Source organism: Accipiter gentilis, chromosome 3 (assembly GCF_929443795.1).
Source record: "Accipiter gentilis chromosome 3, bAccGen1.1, whole genome shotgun sequence".
Classification (NCBI taxonomy): Eukaryota; Metazoa; Chordata; class Aves; order Accipitriformes; family Accipitridae; genus Astur; species Astur gentilis.
In genome coordinates, this window is record NC_064882.1 from 23,954,200 (window position 1) to 23,971,051 (window position 16,852).

Genomic DNA, 16,852 nt, shown 5'->3' on the forward strand with positions numbered 1-16,852 from the left:
ATGATTTCCGTTTCACCTAGCAAGGTCAGGAAGAGAAGTCTTGCCAGGACAGCAATGAAAACAAGAGGAACACCACCAACATTCTCTTACTGATGGTAGTTCACATCATGCTGTGCTAGGGGAGGACAGGCCTGAAACTCTCATTAGCAGAGTTCAGTACTGGGCTAAATCTGAAGTATCACATAGACAAAAATATTTTATAGTTTAAGAAATGTACTACACAAATTGTTGGTACAGTGGTTTTCCTACTAAACATTCCTTTTTATGGCCCATTATAAATATAATTAATGCAGCTTTAAATAGCAATTAAAATGGGACTGTGATATAAAAGCACACTGAAAATTGCATCTAAACATTGCAAGAACTAATAAGGTAATGTCAGCAAAGTGCTTTGAAGATGTAAAGCACTGTGTAAATGTTAAAATAACAATGAAAGATATAAAGTGTCTTTAATCAAACATATGAGCTGAAACCAGCTGTAATTAAATTCAAAAGGAACGTTCCTTTTGACTCATTGTAGTTTGCTTGATCACACTAGAAGTGTACTGCACAGTAACACAAAAAGGTATGAGAAACATTAACCTATTTACTATTTCTGACAGTCCAGCATCTCTACATTTTCCCAAATTATTCCTAGTTGTGATGGGTTGACCCTGGCTGAACACCAGGTGCCCACCAAAGCCATTCTATCACTCCCCCATCCTCAGCTGGATAGGGGAGAGAAAATATAACAAAAGGCTCGCGGGTCGAGATAAGGACAGGAGAGATCATTCACTATTACCGTCACAGGCAAAACAGACTCAATTTGCAAAACATACTCAATTTATTACAAATCAACCAGAGCAAGGTAATGAGAAGTAAAACGAAATCTCAGAACACCTTCCCACCACCCCTCCGTTCTTCCCGGGCACAACTACCCTCCCGGATTTCACCACCAAGCCCCCCCAGCGGCACAGGGGGACAGGGATGGGGTTTATGGTCATCACACGTTATTTTCTGCCGCTTCACCTCCTCAGGACGAGGGCTGATCACACTCTTCCCCTGCTCCAGCGTGGGGTCCCACCCACGGGAGACAGTCCTCCACGAACTCCTCCAACGTGGGCCATTCCCACGGGCTGCAGTTCTTCACGAACTGCTCCAGCATGGGTCCATTCCACGGTGTGCAGTCCTTCAGGAGCACACTGCTCCAGCGCGGGTCCCCCACGGGGTCACAAGTCCTGCCAGAAAGCCTGCTCCGTGGGCTCCTCTCTCCACAGATCCGCAGGTCCTGCCAGGAACCTGCTCCAGCGCGGGGTTCCCACGGGGTCACAGCCTCCTTCGGGAACCCACCTGCTCCGGCGTGGGGTCCTCCACGGGCTACAGGTGGAGATCTGCTCCACCGTGGACCTCCCTGGACTGCAGGGGGACAGCCTGCCTCACCAGGGTCTTCACCACGGGCTGCAGGGGAATCTTCGCTCCGGTGCCTGGAGCATCTCCTCCCCCTCCTTCTTCACTGACCTTGGTGTCCGCAGGCTTGTTTCTCTTACATGTTCTCACTCCTCACTCCCGCGGCAGTTTCTCTCCGTCCCAACTTTTTCCTTCTTAAAAATGTTATCACAGAGGCGTTACCACTATCACTGATTGGCTCGGCCTTGGCCGGCGGCGGGTCCGTCTCAGAGCCGGCTAATATGGGCTCGCTCTCTCTTGAACACAGGGGAAGCTTCCAGCAGTTTCTTACAGAAGCCACCCCTGTAACCCCCCCCCGCTACCAAAACCTTGCCAAACAAAACCAATACATTCCACCCCTCGCCTCTGTGCATCACATTTTTAAGAACTATCATTAAAATCCACATTCATCACACAAAGTCTTCACTCACATCACAAAAATAATTCCCCACACCAAAATCAAAATAATATCATCACAAAACTGACAAAAGTGGACAATTTACACACACAATCCACCCCTCATCCCTTCACCACAATTACAACAATAAAGATTCCCCACTCATCAAGCAGCTCTTAACTCTCTAGCTGCGTTCAGTCCATGTTTTGCCCGTTACCTCTCTCAGTTACTATCCTTATCTCAAATTCCTCACATTGCCCGCATTCTCCACCAAAAAGACTGTGATGGGTTGACCCTGGCTGAACACCAGGTGCCCACCAAAGCCATTCTATCACTCCCCCATCCTCAGCTGGATAGGGGAGAGAAAATATAACAAAAGGCTCGCGGGTCGAGATAAGGACAGGAGAGATCATTCACTATTACCGTCACAGGCAAAACAGACTCAATTTGCAAAACATACTCAATTTATTACAAATCAACCAGAGCAAGGTAATGAGAAGTAAAACGAAATCTCAGAACACCTTCCCACCACCCCTCCGTTCTTCCCGGGCACAACTACCCTCCCGGATTTCACCACCAAGCCCCCCCAGCGGCACAGGGGGACAGGGATGGGGTTTATGGTCATCACACGTTATTTTCTGCCGCTTCACCTCCTCAGGACGAGGGCTGATCACACTCTTCCCCTGCTCCAGCGTGGGGTCCCACCCACGGGAGACAGTCCTCCACGAACTCCTCCAACGTGGGCCATTCCCACGGGCTGCAGTTCTTCACGAACTGCTCCAGCATGGGTCCATTCCACGGTGTGCAGTCCTTCAGGAGCACACTGCTCCAGCGCGGGTCCCCCACGGGGTCACAAGTCCTGCCAGAAAGCCTGCTCCGTGGGCTCCTCTCTCCACAGATCCGCAGGTCCTGCCAGGAACCTGCTCCAGCGCGGGGTTCCCACGGGGTCACAGCCTCCTTCGGGAACCCACCTGCTCCGGCGTGGGGTCCTCCACGGGCTACAGGTGGAGATCTGCTCCACCGTGGACCTCCCTGGACTGCAGGGGGACAGCCTGCCTCACCAGGGTCTTCACCACGGGCTGCAGGGGAATCTTCGCTCCGGCGCCTGGAGCATCTCCTCCCCCTCCTTCTTCACTGACCTTGGTGTCCGCAGGCTTGTTTCTCTTACATGTTCTCACTCCTCACTCCCGCGGCAGTTTCTCTCCGTCCCAACTTTTTCCTTCTTAAAAATGTTATCACAGAGGCGTTACCACTATCACTGATTGGCTCGGCCTTGGCCGGCGGCGGGTCCGTCTCAGAGCCGGCTAATATGGGCTCGCTCTCTCTTGAACACAGGGGAAGCTTCCAGCAGTTTCTTACAGAAGCCACCCCTGTAACCCCCCCCCGCTACCAAAACCTTGCCAAACAAAACCAATACACTAGTAAAAAGGGAATTCAGAAAAGAACATGTACTTTCATGTACAGGAAGTGAAAAATGTCATGTTCCTACCCAGAATTTTTGGGCTGTGTAAGTGGAAAAAAAAGAAGATGGGCAAAAATGCATTATTATATGTTTACTGTATAGTATTGCATAGACCAACTTCTTGGTGTGAATCCATATCAAACCCCTAACCATAGTATAGCTGGATTCATCAGCTCCTGATCTTTTCCAATATATGTATTTACCTAGATTACATCAGAGTAAATCAATCAGTGATGTGTAGATGTGAGTTATGAAAAAAAGACATTAGTTTGAATAAAGGTAAAAGAAGATCTGATTTTTAAAAAGTAATGTGAAATAGACGATAATAAATGGACTTGTTAGCAGAATATGCTATTCATTGAATGTTGTAGAGCTTATGAGAAGCTACTACAACACACTGTTATAAACACAGTTTTAGAAGATATGACAAGAACTTATCTATATTCATGTTCTTTGCCATAAGCAAACTGTTTTCTTTTGGGTTTTTTTGTCAAAAAATTATATATATAACTCCTGCTTCAGTCAATACATGCTATCTGTATAAATTGTCTAAGCATATTTGACAGAAGACAGTTTAGAAAAAACATTTGTCTAAAACATATTCAATAGGAGAAGAGAAACTATTCTGATTTTTTAATGGGTAGTTGAAACAATTTCAAACCTTAGAGATAAAAAATTTGTATTGGTTGTCTCTGTAAACGTGAATGAAACATGCAGAAAACCAAGCCTTTGTAAAAATATGAAGTACTATATGGTATAAGGGTCTGCAATTATAGGTGGTCTGTATAAAAATTTATTGTAGAGGCAGTTAGGTAAGCTACATTCTGACTGAAACAGTTACTACACAAGCACTGCTATGGGGAGACATTTGAATTTAAACACATGATTATATATCAGATCTCACGACAGAAAATGAGGCAGTAATGACCACTCAAATTACAGCTGACTCTTCCAGGAAGATTTTTACTCTTCAGCAATAGTGAAGAGAATGTAGGTTGTCTGATGATCAACATTTGAAGGTCTTTAAATTCAGCTATTTATATAACAAAACATAGTTTTAGTTAAACAAAAATAGGTCCCCCACCCTATTAGTGTTGTACTGTGAAAACCTGTTATTTTTGATATTTTGTTACTAATATACTGTTTCTCCTTACTTGAAGAATGGTGATAAACTATGTAAGTGGAATTTCTTAATCTTTGATGCTATTTAGTGGATAGTCTTATGATTTAAGTCTTGTGTTTATGTACGATACTGGCAGGTATTAGACAACATAACTATAAAATCTGGGAACAATCATACATTTTTTACTTGACATAAATGCTTGCCCAAATTGATCCAATTGTAGTAGTAGCTTTCAGGGCCCTGCATGCACCCGTAGGCCTTCATGGCCCAGACCAGCCTCACCTGGTTAGTGCAGGTGATTAGCTGGGCTATGTTTGAAGCTTTCTGAACACTGCAGATTGTAAAAGTAAATGTTGTGGAAATGAGTAAAATGTAACCGGAAAACACAAAGGGTAAAGAAAGTAGAGAACATGAGTCATTCAGAAATATTACAGAAAAGTGAGTGTATACTCCCTGAAAATATATGACTCCCTATATTAATATATAGTACAAAGTATACTGAAGAAAATAAGATACTGTAATAGATGACCCACGTGAAAGGAAGTCCTTTCAATGGAATATGATAAAGAATGTAGTACAAAGGTTATTTAGATAGAATTTATATCGTACAGTTAATGCTTGAGTTTTACAATCACATTAAGCCTGTACTTTTGTGAAGTTAAAGTCATCCTGGATTAGTTGTCTGAGATGGTTTACTATGCAGCACACCAGCTACAAAGAGGAGGTTGAGACAGTAGGAATAAGCAGATTTGATAAGGGCAATATTACTCCATTCTCCAGCAGAGTCAACTTTAACAGTGAAACTATAGTTTGATCTTTTAGCTTTTATTACAAAATCCAGAGCAGAAGAAAAAAAAGACACACACACACACACACACACACACACACAGACACACACACACAACAAAAAAAAATCCAAACCAACAAAACAAAACACAAAGAAAACCATTTCTGGGATATTGTATCAGAAGAAACTCACAGATTTGGCCACTGTGGATCCCCAGCCTTACTGGAAATCCCTGCCTAAAATATAGTCTTTAACTGAGAAAGTATCAGGCGCATAGATGATGACACCAGCTATCATGTTTACTATTACATATGGACACCAGCTCATTAGTCTTACAATAACAGGCTGACAGGAAAAGAGACATGGGTGTCCTGCAACCCAATTGTCAAAATAGGGCCCTGTGCCTGGGAAGGTAATATAATATATAGGAAAAAAATGAAATTGATTAAGACACAACATGTAAGAAAAAAGTTGAAAAACAATTGTGATAGTTGTAGAATTGTTACTAGATTGTATATTTTCCACTCTTGGGTTGTTTTCTATTTATTTATTTAGTGTGAAAGAACTACTAACAAAATAGCTGTGTGCTCATCCTCAGAGCTTAGTTCTTCATTGAATTTCACCTTTCTGAAGAACAATCCTACTTTTCAGCAAAAATACATCAGCAAAAAAACAAAGTGGAAAATTGGCTCTGTGCTTGATTTTGTTTTGAAACAATTCCTATTCCTGGGTTACTTTCACTTTTAACTATATTCTCTAACTATTCAAAGAGTCCTTAAAAAAAGGAGAGCTTTCACATTCATCTTAAATAGTGGCCTTGGATGTAGGAGGAACAAAATACCAAATTTAGAAAAACAGGGATCAAAGTATATGTTTAAAATATTACCATTTAGCAGATGTACATGTTCTTTTCAGAATACCTTAACACCCTTGCATAGTTGATAACAAAGGAAGTGGACTTTGTTCTGCTAGGAAAAGAGATTAGATTGTATGATGCAGACCCAGTAAGTTCTATCTTTATACCTGTGTATAATGCAAAGTTCAGTGTGTGACAATAAATGCATTTTCGTGCATTTATTGATCTTTTAATATTTGAAAATGTGTAATGGTTTTTCTTCCTCTCTGGTATTCTAAGGCCCAAGAGAGAAAACAATAATAGTATATGAAAAACAAAGTGCTATAGATGTACCCTGCCATAGAAATTACATTATATGCTCATATGAATGGTTCATCTAGCACTATAACATAGTGACCAGTGCTGGATGCTTTGAAGATAGTCATAATCCCCTTGAAATATATAATTATGAAATGACATGGTTAGAAAAGGTGTATCTCTTCTAGTGTAATAACAGTACTTGACATTAAGCCATCTTAACCATGAATCAGTGTGCATGAGCCTCACATTACGAAAGGCAAAGCTCCAGAGTATAGGAGGGAAGAAAGTCTGAGCCTGTGCTAAACCCTGGTGTGGGGCCACCTATGTATATATTCACTTAATTGCAACATGGTGTTGTTGGCCTGAATTTGCCCTTATATTAGCTTCTGTGGAGGTTTCAGGCAACCAATGTTGAGAAAACAAGCCATGCTCAGCTGTGCTGGGCTAGAGCTAACACACAGAACATGGGATCAGGGTGCTAACTGTGTTTTTCTCATTTCTAAGCCTGATATATGCCAAACTGCATAGGCACAGCCTTTGGTTAACTTTGTGATCTGGGGAGGGGGAAAGCAGCTTGTATTCTTTATATATTCTCTTCTAGTTTAATTGTTGATAACTATTTGTAAGTAGTCTGAATAATATTCCATGGGAACAAATAATCATCTATGTACTGATCAAAGACAAAGAGATTGCAGACTAGGATGTTATTAGTCCTCATTTTTGGAATGGCAAAAGGAACTTCTAGGACATCTAATCTGTCCTTTACTACTTGAGCATAGACCTACAAAATATAGCAAGAATGTAGGGGAAGATAAAATTATCAATATATACTCTCAAATCCATAGACCATATTATCCTATATACATTCTTCTACAGATGACTTAGTTGAAAACTTACTCTGCCTGAAATCCAGTTTGAACTGTAATACACATTTCCTATACCTCCCTTTTGTGAAAGAAACACAAACCACTTTTACTGATGCTTCTGTTACAATGGACAGTTCCTTGCAGGCACAAGAGAAGTGAGCTTTGATGACAGATAGGAACAAAAAGTGGCCTTTCCCTAGCCAATGAAATATCCTAATGAGTTTTCATTACATTTTTTTCATGCTCATTTAGACCATTGGTGCACCGTAGAAATGGCAATGAATGGTTTTAGTGCATTAATTTAAACTAGAATTTCCTTTATTTTTAAATGTATTTTCTTTTAATTTTGTTCTGTATGCAAGAACTATAAAGGCCTCCAGGATTCTGAACATTCATGAACAAGCGGTAAGTTTTGTATTGCAGTAGCTGAACAGAGTATGTAATTTGAAGTCCATAGCACTGTGCATAAAGCAAAAAGATTTAGTCAGGGCTTTGGTCTTGCATAGGTTTTTTTTCTTTGTGCATACAAAATTGAATTATCTCGAATTAAGCCTTTGTGTGATACATTGGCTTTCCAATTATTTTGTAAGGAAAGGACAAGAATAACACACTGTCTCTGAAAGGTCAGAAGCTTGATTAACTGTTTACCTGAAGAAGATCATAATTTCCACAGCCTCTCTGCTGTTTTGTCTTATTTTATAAGATTAAGTAATAACTTAATTATAACCTTTGGGAAAAACTAATTCTTGAAACAGAAATGCCTTTTGATGTGATCAGCAATAGTATTTTGTAGTTGTTAAGCATAATTGATGTTGGTTTAATGTTAGTGTTTAATTACATAAGAAAAAAGTGCAGGCTTAGATAGAACTTTATTCTATCCAATATTGAAGTGACACTTATTTAATTGCAATTTTAATTAAATTTTAGAAAGGGAGAGGCTGTAGAAACATGACATAAAAGTGATGTTTTCACTTGATGGTATTTCTTTTCCTAATGACAAAGTCCTAATCTCAGTTATACTGCTGTTCTCAATAACAGAGTTAAAACTTCATTGCTCTTAAGAGATACCCTTGGCACAAAGCAATCCTTGAAGGAAGTATGAAATTTTCTCAGTAGAAGAAGGTGAAAAAGATAGCAAGAACTATAACTAGATGGATATAGAATGGTGTGGCATGACCAATTTCAACAGAGCTTGTAACATAAGCCAAATATTTGAATAAGATTTCTTAAATGGCAATCTAATTCAAAATTGTAGGCAAAATACTTATGCCATCATTTGTTTACCTAAAATAACTAAGGTTACTGGTACTTCCAGTACCACCTGGTGCTCCCCAGGTGCCTTGTCTGCTTTTAACTTTTCTTTTAGCATTTCACATTTGAGGCTGTTTCTCAATTTATTATTTAGAAACGAGATTGAAAACTAAGGAAACTGTATGTGAAATGGGATATATGTGGTAAAACTTCAAAGACTTGATACTTCTCAGCTTCTAACTTAACCTAGTGACTTCACAAGAAATCATTCATGGACAGATGGGGTATATTCATTATGAGTTTTCTGTTAAAGTGTCATTTGTATATCCAGTAAGCCTCCAGTTTAGTCGCTTTAATAGCATCAGAATCCTGAGGAGTGAGCCAATTATCCTGAGTTGCTTTCTTTGGTTGGGCAGAAAGCAATGAGGAAAACAGAAAAACAGAAGAGAGATAATGTGTTTCAGCAGACCTAAATAATAGTGTGAAAATATATTGACTGATACACAATTTTAACTGTGGTCGTACTTTGGAAATTTTTTCCTCTAAAAATAGTTCTGTGACATCTATTATGTTTCATTACTTTCCATGCCCAATTTGCTTAAGCAACAAGTAAAATGAAAGAGGGAAGGAGGTATCTGAGATGGTGACCTTTAAAAATAATAGCACCTTTAAATGTGTCATATGTGGTTTCTGTAGAAATTGGCAAGCAAGCCAATGCTGTGTGGATAAAACCTTAATGATGTGTGATTAATTACAATTCAATGAACTGTGCAAAAGATGAATATGGGAAAAATTTAGCACTTTGATGTGCAGGAAAGTTCCTCAAAGGGATTTATTTTCAAGTAAGTTTAAGAATGCTCCATTAAACTTCTCAAAGATGACAGGAAGTTATGCCAACGTAACTAGGTCCCCTAAATGAGTGCAATAGCAGAGAAATTAAAAGGCACTTACCACATGCTTTGAAGCTGTATTGGTATTCAAAAACAACTTGAAAACCTTTAAATATAAATGCGAGACAGAAGTGCTGGGATAAGGTCCACACTGAACACAGGTACTCTGGAAAGAAAGTATTGAAGACACTCCTCTTGATTTTCTAGTGATAGATTTCTTGGAGAAACCCTAAGCAGCAGCTAGAAAGAGAGATTGATGCCAGGTATTTTTAATTATTTTTTTTTCTTGTTTAAGTGCCTTTCATTTGAAGCAAGTGCTTAACCCCCCTGCCTTGCTAGAGTAAATTTGCTGTTTTCATTTCTAGGCATGTGAACTCAGGTGAATCTTATACATAGGACTTGCTTTTATATCCCCATAAGCAATGAATTCAAATAAAGCAGTACTACAGACAAAATTATCAGGTTGTCTGCAGATTGAAACACGTATCAATGTATATGAAAGTGGGGGATCACCAGCCCATAGGGCTGTATGAACAGGTTCAGGTGCTGGCTCAAGACGGGACATGGAGCAGGTTAGTCCAGGGAAGTACTGTACTGTGTGCAAAAGGCAATAGATAGACCCTACTTAATTTCCAGAAACCTTACGTTGTCCCAGGGATGTATTTTGAATCGCCATCTTTACAGACTCTGATTGAGAGTGAGGTCAAGTTCCACTTTTCTGACTCACCCACGACCACTATACAAGAGGTGCTTTTAGAGCAAACATTACTATTGGTTTTAAAGTGTTTTTATTCTCAGAAGGAGTATTTCAGTTAATCTGAAAAACTTTTTGCCTATAGAGGATTTTGCATGTGCAGTTGAGTGCAATACACAATACATAAGCCAGAAAATTCACTCTGATTTAACTGTCACCAGAATTGGTAAGAGAAAGAAAAAAAATTGGTATATTGTAAAAGTAATCAGTAAACAGTGTATCACCCTGTTACACCAGCTTTATGTCATTTGTTTCAAAAGTCATATATCAATATCAAAATAGCTTAAAGGGACTACCTCATGAGTCCATCAGTACCTTTAAGAAAACAGAGACTACATTAAGGTCAAACATGTAGCCATTAAAGGAAATAAGATGACAAAAGCCACAATCGTTATGTTGTCATACCTGTAAAGAAGAACATTAACTACTTTATAAAGTGATAGTCTAAAAATACAAATCCATCATATGGTACAGGGAACTATCTTATGATGCTTCTTGGAAATCAGACAGGCTATGATACAATTACATTAAAATATTGGGTATGGGTCAAAGTGTCTTACAGATCTGAGTAAAAACATAGTTTGGTGTCCAGTGAGACATGCAAAAGTAACTGAGTTATAATGCACTGAGTAACTGGCTGAGAGGAATCCCAGGGTCACATAAACAGTTGACAGCAAATGCAAAACCTGAACCTGGTATCTCAACTTTTGTGCTTATTGTTAACTACAGTCCTATCATTTTTCTGAAGCTTTGCAGCATTTTTGTCTTACCCTGAGTAAAATATGTTACCTCGTGCTAGAACTCTGCTTGTGAAAATTGTAATGCATGATATAATTTCCAAGGTTAGTTTTCCTGATATTTTACTAACAATAATATTGACACTATACTATAACAGTAGTGAAGCTCAAATCATAAAAGGCCTAGATACTCACCTGCTGGTTGTTTGAGATGTAGCTAACATTTCATTTTTTATAATGCCTCACAAGCTCCAAAACCAAAATACATTTAACCTTCTCAACACCTTGAGGAGACTGGTGGATGAGTTTTATTACTTTTTACAAAGAGCAAATGAGACTGAAAAGATTGCAGAAGACCAAGTTTAGAACTTGCTACCTAGCTTGGACTGTTTTCAATGGGAATATGTGCTATTTTTACAGCAGAGAGAGAAATAATCTCATTACAAGTCACAAATAAACTCAGTTCTTCTGTGTATTTTTAGATAGCTGACAAACTTGATGTAAATATCAGAGCTACTTGTAGGCCATCCATAAAGGAAGGAGTAGCAGTTGTTTCCCCCAGTTTATCTTATCAATTTGCTGTTTGTGCAGCTAGTTTTGGAGCTCTTGAATAAGATAAATATGCAGCAAGTAGAACTGATCCATAGTTTTAAAGACATACACATCCAAAAATTACAATATTTGAAAATTGGAAAATGGCCGACGAGTTTGAATCAGTTACATTACTAGCTTAATGAACAATAAAAAATGTGGCAAACATCTACTTTGATTTATGACTGTCGTGGTTTAACCCCAGCCAGCAACTAAGCACCACGCAGCCGCTCACTCACTCCCCCCCCATCCCGTGGGAAAAAGAAGCAAAACCTGTGGGTTGAGATAAGAACGGTTCAATAGAACAGAAAAGGAGAAACTAATAATGATAATGATAACACTAATAAAATAACAATAGTAATAAAAGGATTGGAATTTACAAATGATGCGCAGGGCAATTGCTCACCACCCGCCGACCGACACCCAGCAGCGATTCCCCACCCCCACTTCCCAGTTCCTATACTAGATGGGACGTCCCATGGTATGGAATACCCTGTTGGCCAGTTTGGGTCAGGTGCCCTGGCTGTGTCCTGGGCCAACTTCTTGTGCCCCTCCAGCTTTCTCGCTGGCTGGGCATGAGAAGCTGAAAAATCCTTGACTTTAGTCTAAACACTACTGAGCAACAACTGAAAACATCAGTGTGTTATCGACATTCTTCGCATACTGAACTCAAAACATAGCACTGTACCAGCTACTAGGAAGACAGTTAACTCTCTCCCAGCTGAAACTAGGACAATGACAAAACACACGGATAGAGTGTGGAAATCTGGGGTAGATTTATATTCTAAGTATAAGTTCCTGTACAGTTTAGATGATATTATTCAATCTTCAGTTGAACACAGACTTACATGGTTATTCTTGTGGACTGATAATATTACAAATAATCAGGCCAGTATCATTATTGGAAAACAAGGTTATTTTAAAGGGTTTTGTAACCATAAATCTGAAATGGAAGGCAATCTTAGCATGTTCACTATGAATGACTTTCTTGTATGGTCAAATGTATTTTAGGATACAAAAAGCCCTAATGTCTTTCGGAGGATATAGCAAAAGTCTTGCAATTTTTTTTATAATTTATTTCTAAACTGAAATTTTATCTTCACCTACTAAAAAAAACTTTACCTACCTAACATTTTTTCATGATAGCAATACAGAAACTCCAGGAAAGAGGGAATTATCAGATAATAAAATCTCTGCAGTTTTCAAGCCTGTCAGCAGATTTTCAAAACTCAGTAATATCAACAAGCCATAGAATAGTAGTGCGCCTTATGTCATATCTGAATTACATCAGAATTAGAAAGATGCAATTTCCTTTTATATTTTTGTAAGGGTTTTTTTTTACCATAGTGGTAGAAAGCTGCCATTCTATGTTCTGACAGAGAACCAACTATGTGCTGTAGATAAATCGGACACCTGAGAGCTTCTTTGAATCTGATAAATTACACTATTTCTAACAAAGAGTAAAACAGCATATAGGTTTACCTGACACTGATAATGTCATTTAGACATACACAAAAAGACAAGGAAAACCCCTAAACCCCAAAACACAACATGGCTTAAAACGAACTTGTGTCTCCTGCAGTTTCTTTGGACATAATGCAAACAGAAGTATATAAACACAACTGAGTAGGTGTTTCAGACATTTAGCACTTATTTCTCTCATTCCTTGACCCCTCCCCCCAAAAAAAACCCTCCCAACCCTAGAAACAAAAAATAGATCTTGTGGTCTCGTGTTGTGGTCAAGAAAAGTAGGTAAGTATAATTCTGGTTGAGACACAGTGTGTCAGGGTGCAGTGTCACATTATGCTCTGAGGGGAGATTCTACTACTGCTCAAGTGTAAATGTGCTGAAGCCGATCTCTTGTTCCACGTGAGACTGACATATCTTTTAAAGATAAACACTGAAGGGACTGTTATCTGTAGTCTCTGCAGCTGGCCCACTTGCATGGGCAGCTCACATGGGTTGGTCTCCTGGAAGAGAAAGAAAGGTGGACTTTATAGAAGGACTTAGGAATTTCTTGATAGAGAGGAGAGAAGAGCTCAAGGGTATTAATCGATGACCATACCTTAAGACCTGGAGGAAAAAGAAATTCAGCCCAGCATAAACTGCTAACTAATTGGGGTTTTGCATGGTAAGGTAAGCCTTACAAAGGGGGCAGGTCTTTTGTTGTTTGAAATTCCCTTTCTAAGTCAGCATTCTTACTGTTCTGAAAGGAAGCTAGGCTTAGCTGGAAATCTTAGGCAAATCTGTGATCGGATGACACTGTGAGTCATTAGGTTACAATCCAGAAAGGCTATGACCAAAAAGGGTGTTAGTATACTTACCTGAATCACATCTGTGCACTAACTTGGTTTGGAAGCATATGGGTCCCTTTGCAAGTAGTTGGGAATGAACTAAGCCAGATGCAGCAAAAGCATTAATAAAAAGTCAAGCAAGAACATAATGAATTTCTTTAGGTTATCAAAAAAGGCAACCCCAAAAGTTTGCACTGGAGTGGGACTTTCTTGCCACAAGATTTGCTTGCATAATGCAAGTTTAGGAGGTAAAATTAACCACATTTTTTTGGTAGACTGGTATTTAGGCATCTAATAATTAGGAGTTGCAGCAGGATGTTCAGAAGTGCTTGGGCACTGGTGGAATTGGTTCTGTAATGCTGACCTTCAAACTTCTAATTGTTTTGACTGGAAGCTGGAGAGTGAAAAAGTTGTTTACATTCAAAATTGTGATCCTGAAACCTCATTTTATTACTACTATGGCACCAACAGTTTTTAACAGCCTTACTATTAGTAAGTCCATTTAGTAAGGCTGTATTTAGCATGTAGTAAGCAGTCTTTGAAGCAGGAAAAAGAACCCAGGTTTACTTGCTCCTAAAAGAGCACTTTAATTACTGGCCTCTGTTTCTCAGTAAAATCTTTGCTTCTTTTCTGCTTCAACAGAGTGGCAGACCTCAGATTTCAGCTATAACAGTGTGAGCCTCCTGGTCCATTCTTGATCAGAAAAAATCAGAACATCAAGAGGAAGTATGTGCACCGATGGAGCGTATGAAGGTACTTTTCAGTCTCGTTTTGTGTAACAAAAAGCTAGTTTCAGCTGGGCGACAGTAATTCACAAATGTGGGCGAGTTCCTAGAAGTGGGGAAGTTATGTGCATTACTGAGCGTTTAGCGATTTGATTGATCGATTTACTTATTTAAAGCAAGTGATCACGCAACAGCTGTGCCGCGACCGTAGGGCAATACTGCTCCCTCGCACCTGCAGCGCCCGCCCTGAGCGTGGCTCCGTGTGCTGCCGGAGGTGATGGCGGGAAGAAGCCCTTTGCTCGCCGGCCGGGCTGCCGGCTGCCTCGGAGGGAGAGGGAGGGAGCCCCGTCGCCACCCCAGCCCCGGCTGCCGGCCGGGGGGACGCGGGCGGCTGTGAAGCCATGGGCTGGGCCAGCAGGAGCTCCCAGAGCCGAAGCCCGCGGCTGCCAGCGGGCTTCCTCCTGACTCCTCAAGAAATATGCTGCCCGGCGAGCACGCCCTGAGCGCCCGCCCCGGCGGCCCGGGTGCGGAGCGGCAGGCGCTCCCCGCCCGCGCCTAGGTGCGGCCGCCTTCTGCGGGAGCGCAGGAGGGAGGGAAGGAAGGAGGGAGGGAAGGAAGGAGGGAGCGAGCGGGCGAGCGAGCTCCGCGCCGCGGGCGCGGCTTGCGGCTTGCCGGGGAGCAGCGCGGGGGTGGGGTGTGGGGGCAGGAAGGAAGGAAAGAAAGAGAAAGCAAGCAAGAAAGCGAGCGAGCGGAGAGCCGGAGAGAGAAAAGAAGGCTGAAGCGATCTAAAGTCCCGCTCTTCCTTACCTCTGCCCCCCTCCCCCGCTGCTTTTTGCCAGAGGTAAGCCAACCTCGGCGGGCTGCGGAGTTTGCGAGGTGGAGGGCAAGGACTGCCCCGCCTGCTGCCCTGTGCGCGGCGGCCTGCGCCCCGGGCCGGGCAGGACCGGGCCGGGCCGGGCCGCTGGCGGCACGGAGCTTCTCTGCGGGCCGCTGCTGGGATGCTGGAGGTCCCGGTCCCGGTGCCGGTCCCGGTCCCGCCGGCGGCACCGCTGCGGCGGCGAAAACCGCCCTGCCGGAGAGCAGCTTTGAAGTTGCCGGCGAGTTCAGGGGCGAGGCCGAGTGGTTCGGTACAGGGCATGCCTCAGATAAGTGTCAGATACCGAAGTTGGAATCTGACAAGAAATAGCTTGTAGGCAGGTAGAAAATAAGGCGTGTATTTATTTTTTTTCCCTCCTGTTTTCTTTTTAGCTTACATTATTTTAACGGTCTGTACGTAAATGTCATACTAAGGAGCAGTGGTTTACTCTTGCCTGTTTGTTTACTCTGTGAGTTGTTTCTCTGAAGTTAGACACAAACAGACTTCTTGTTAGCTGCCAGTATATTTCTGGAAATTTTATCAGAAAACGCATGAAGTTCATTTTGAGAAACTCAAAGAGCCACTAGGATGTCCTAGACGGAAAAGACAAAGTAAATGAGACAGCACCCGAGTGTTGCCACAGCAACTTGCTAAAGTGTACTCAACCAATTCCACCTTTAGCTTGCTTATTCGTGCTATGCAGCTCATAACTCTGGAGACTCTGCAAGTTGTTCCACTGGAATTTCTCGCAGTATGAGGTTTGACTCCAAGATAGCGAAGGTGGCTGAAATTTTCTCTGAAAGAGAACTGTTCTGAAATAAAAAAAACAGAGAAACATTTTAACAGAGGATGTGATTAAAGGTATTTCGTAATTACCCCTGCGCTGAACTACACTTAGTAACTTCCTTGCATTTGGAAGGGGAACAGTTCTATCAGAATTGTTGCAATCGGTTATCTTGCTCTTGGTTGACCCAAATGTTAATGAATTAAGTAACCACTTTACAAAGGTCTTTTGAGACTTTTTTTTTCTTTTTTTCTTTTTTTTTTTTTAGCATGCAGTCAGTACACAGATTGCATTATGTACATTTTTTGAAAGATCTTTAATGATCTACAACGTTTTCTAGGCCCGTTAATCTTGTCAGTTTGTATGCAGTTAAGTACACTGGGAAGATTAAATTCACCACTGGCAGATTTCATTCTGCACCGTGGGAAGTCCTGTTGTACTGTTTTTTGGTTTTTTTTTTTGTTTTGGTTTTTTTACCTCTTTGTTTGGATCTTAATCTAGTACATGGTTTAGCAGAAGCTGGAAGCAAGCCTGAACTTGCTTGTATTTGTTGAACTGATTGCTTAAAGTGTGATTATCTTGCCATGCACTTCTGAAGGTTTGACGCTTTCTTCAGGCTAGTAGCTGTAGTGATCTTAAAAATGAAAAAAAAAAAAGTCTCACTTGAGCATTTCTATATTCAGCTATATCTTACTGCTTGCTCATTTCATTATTAAAAGTTGCATTGCTTGCTTGCTTCAACATAGGTTTGTCT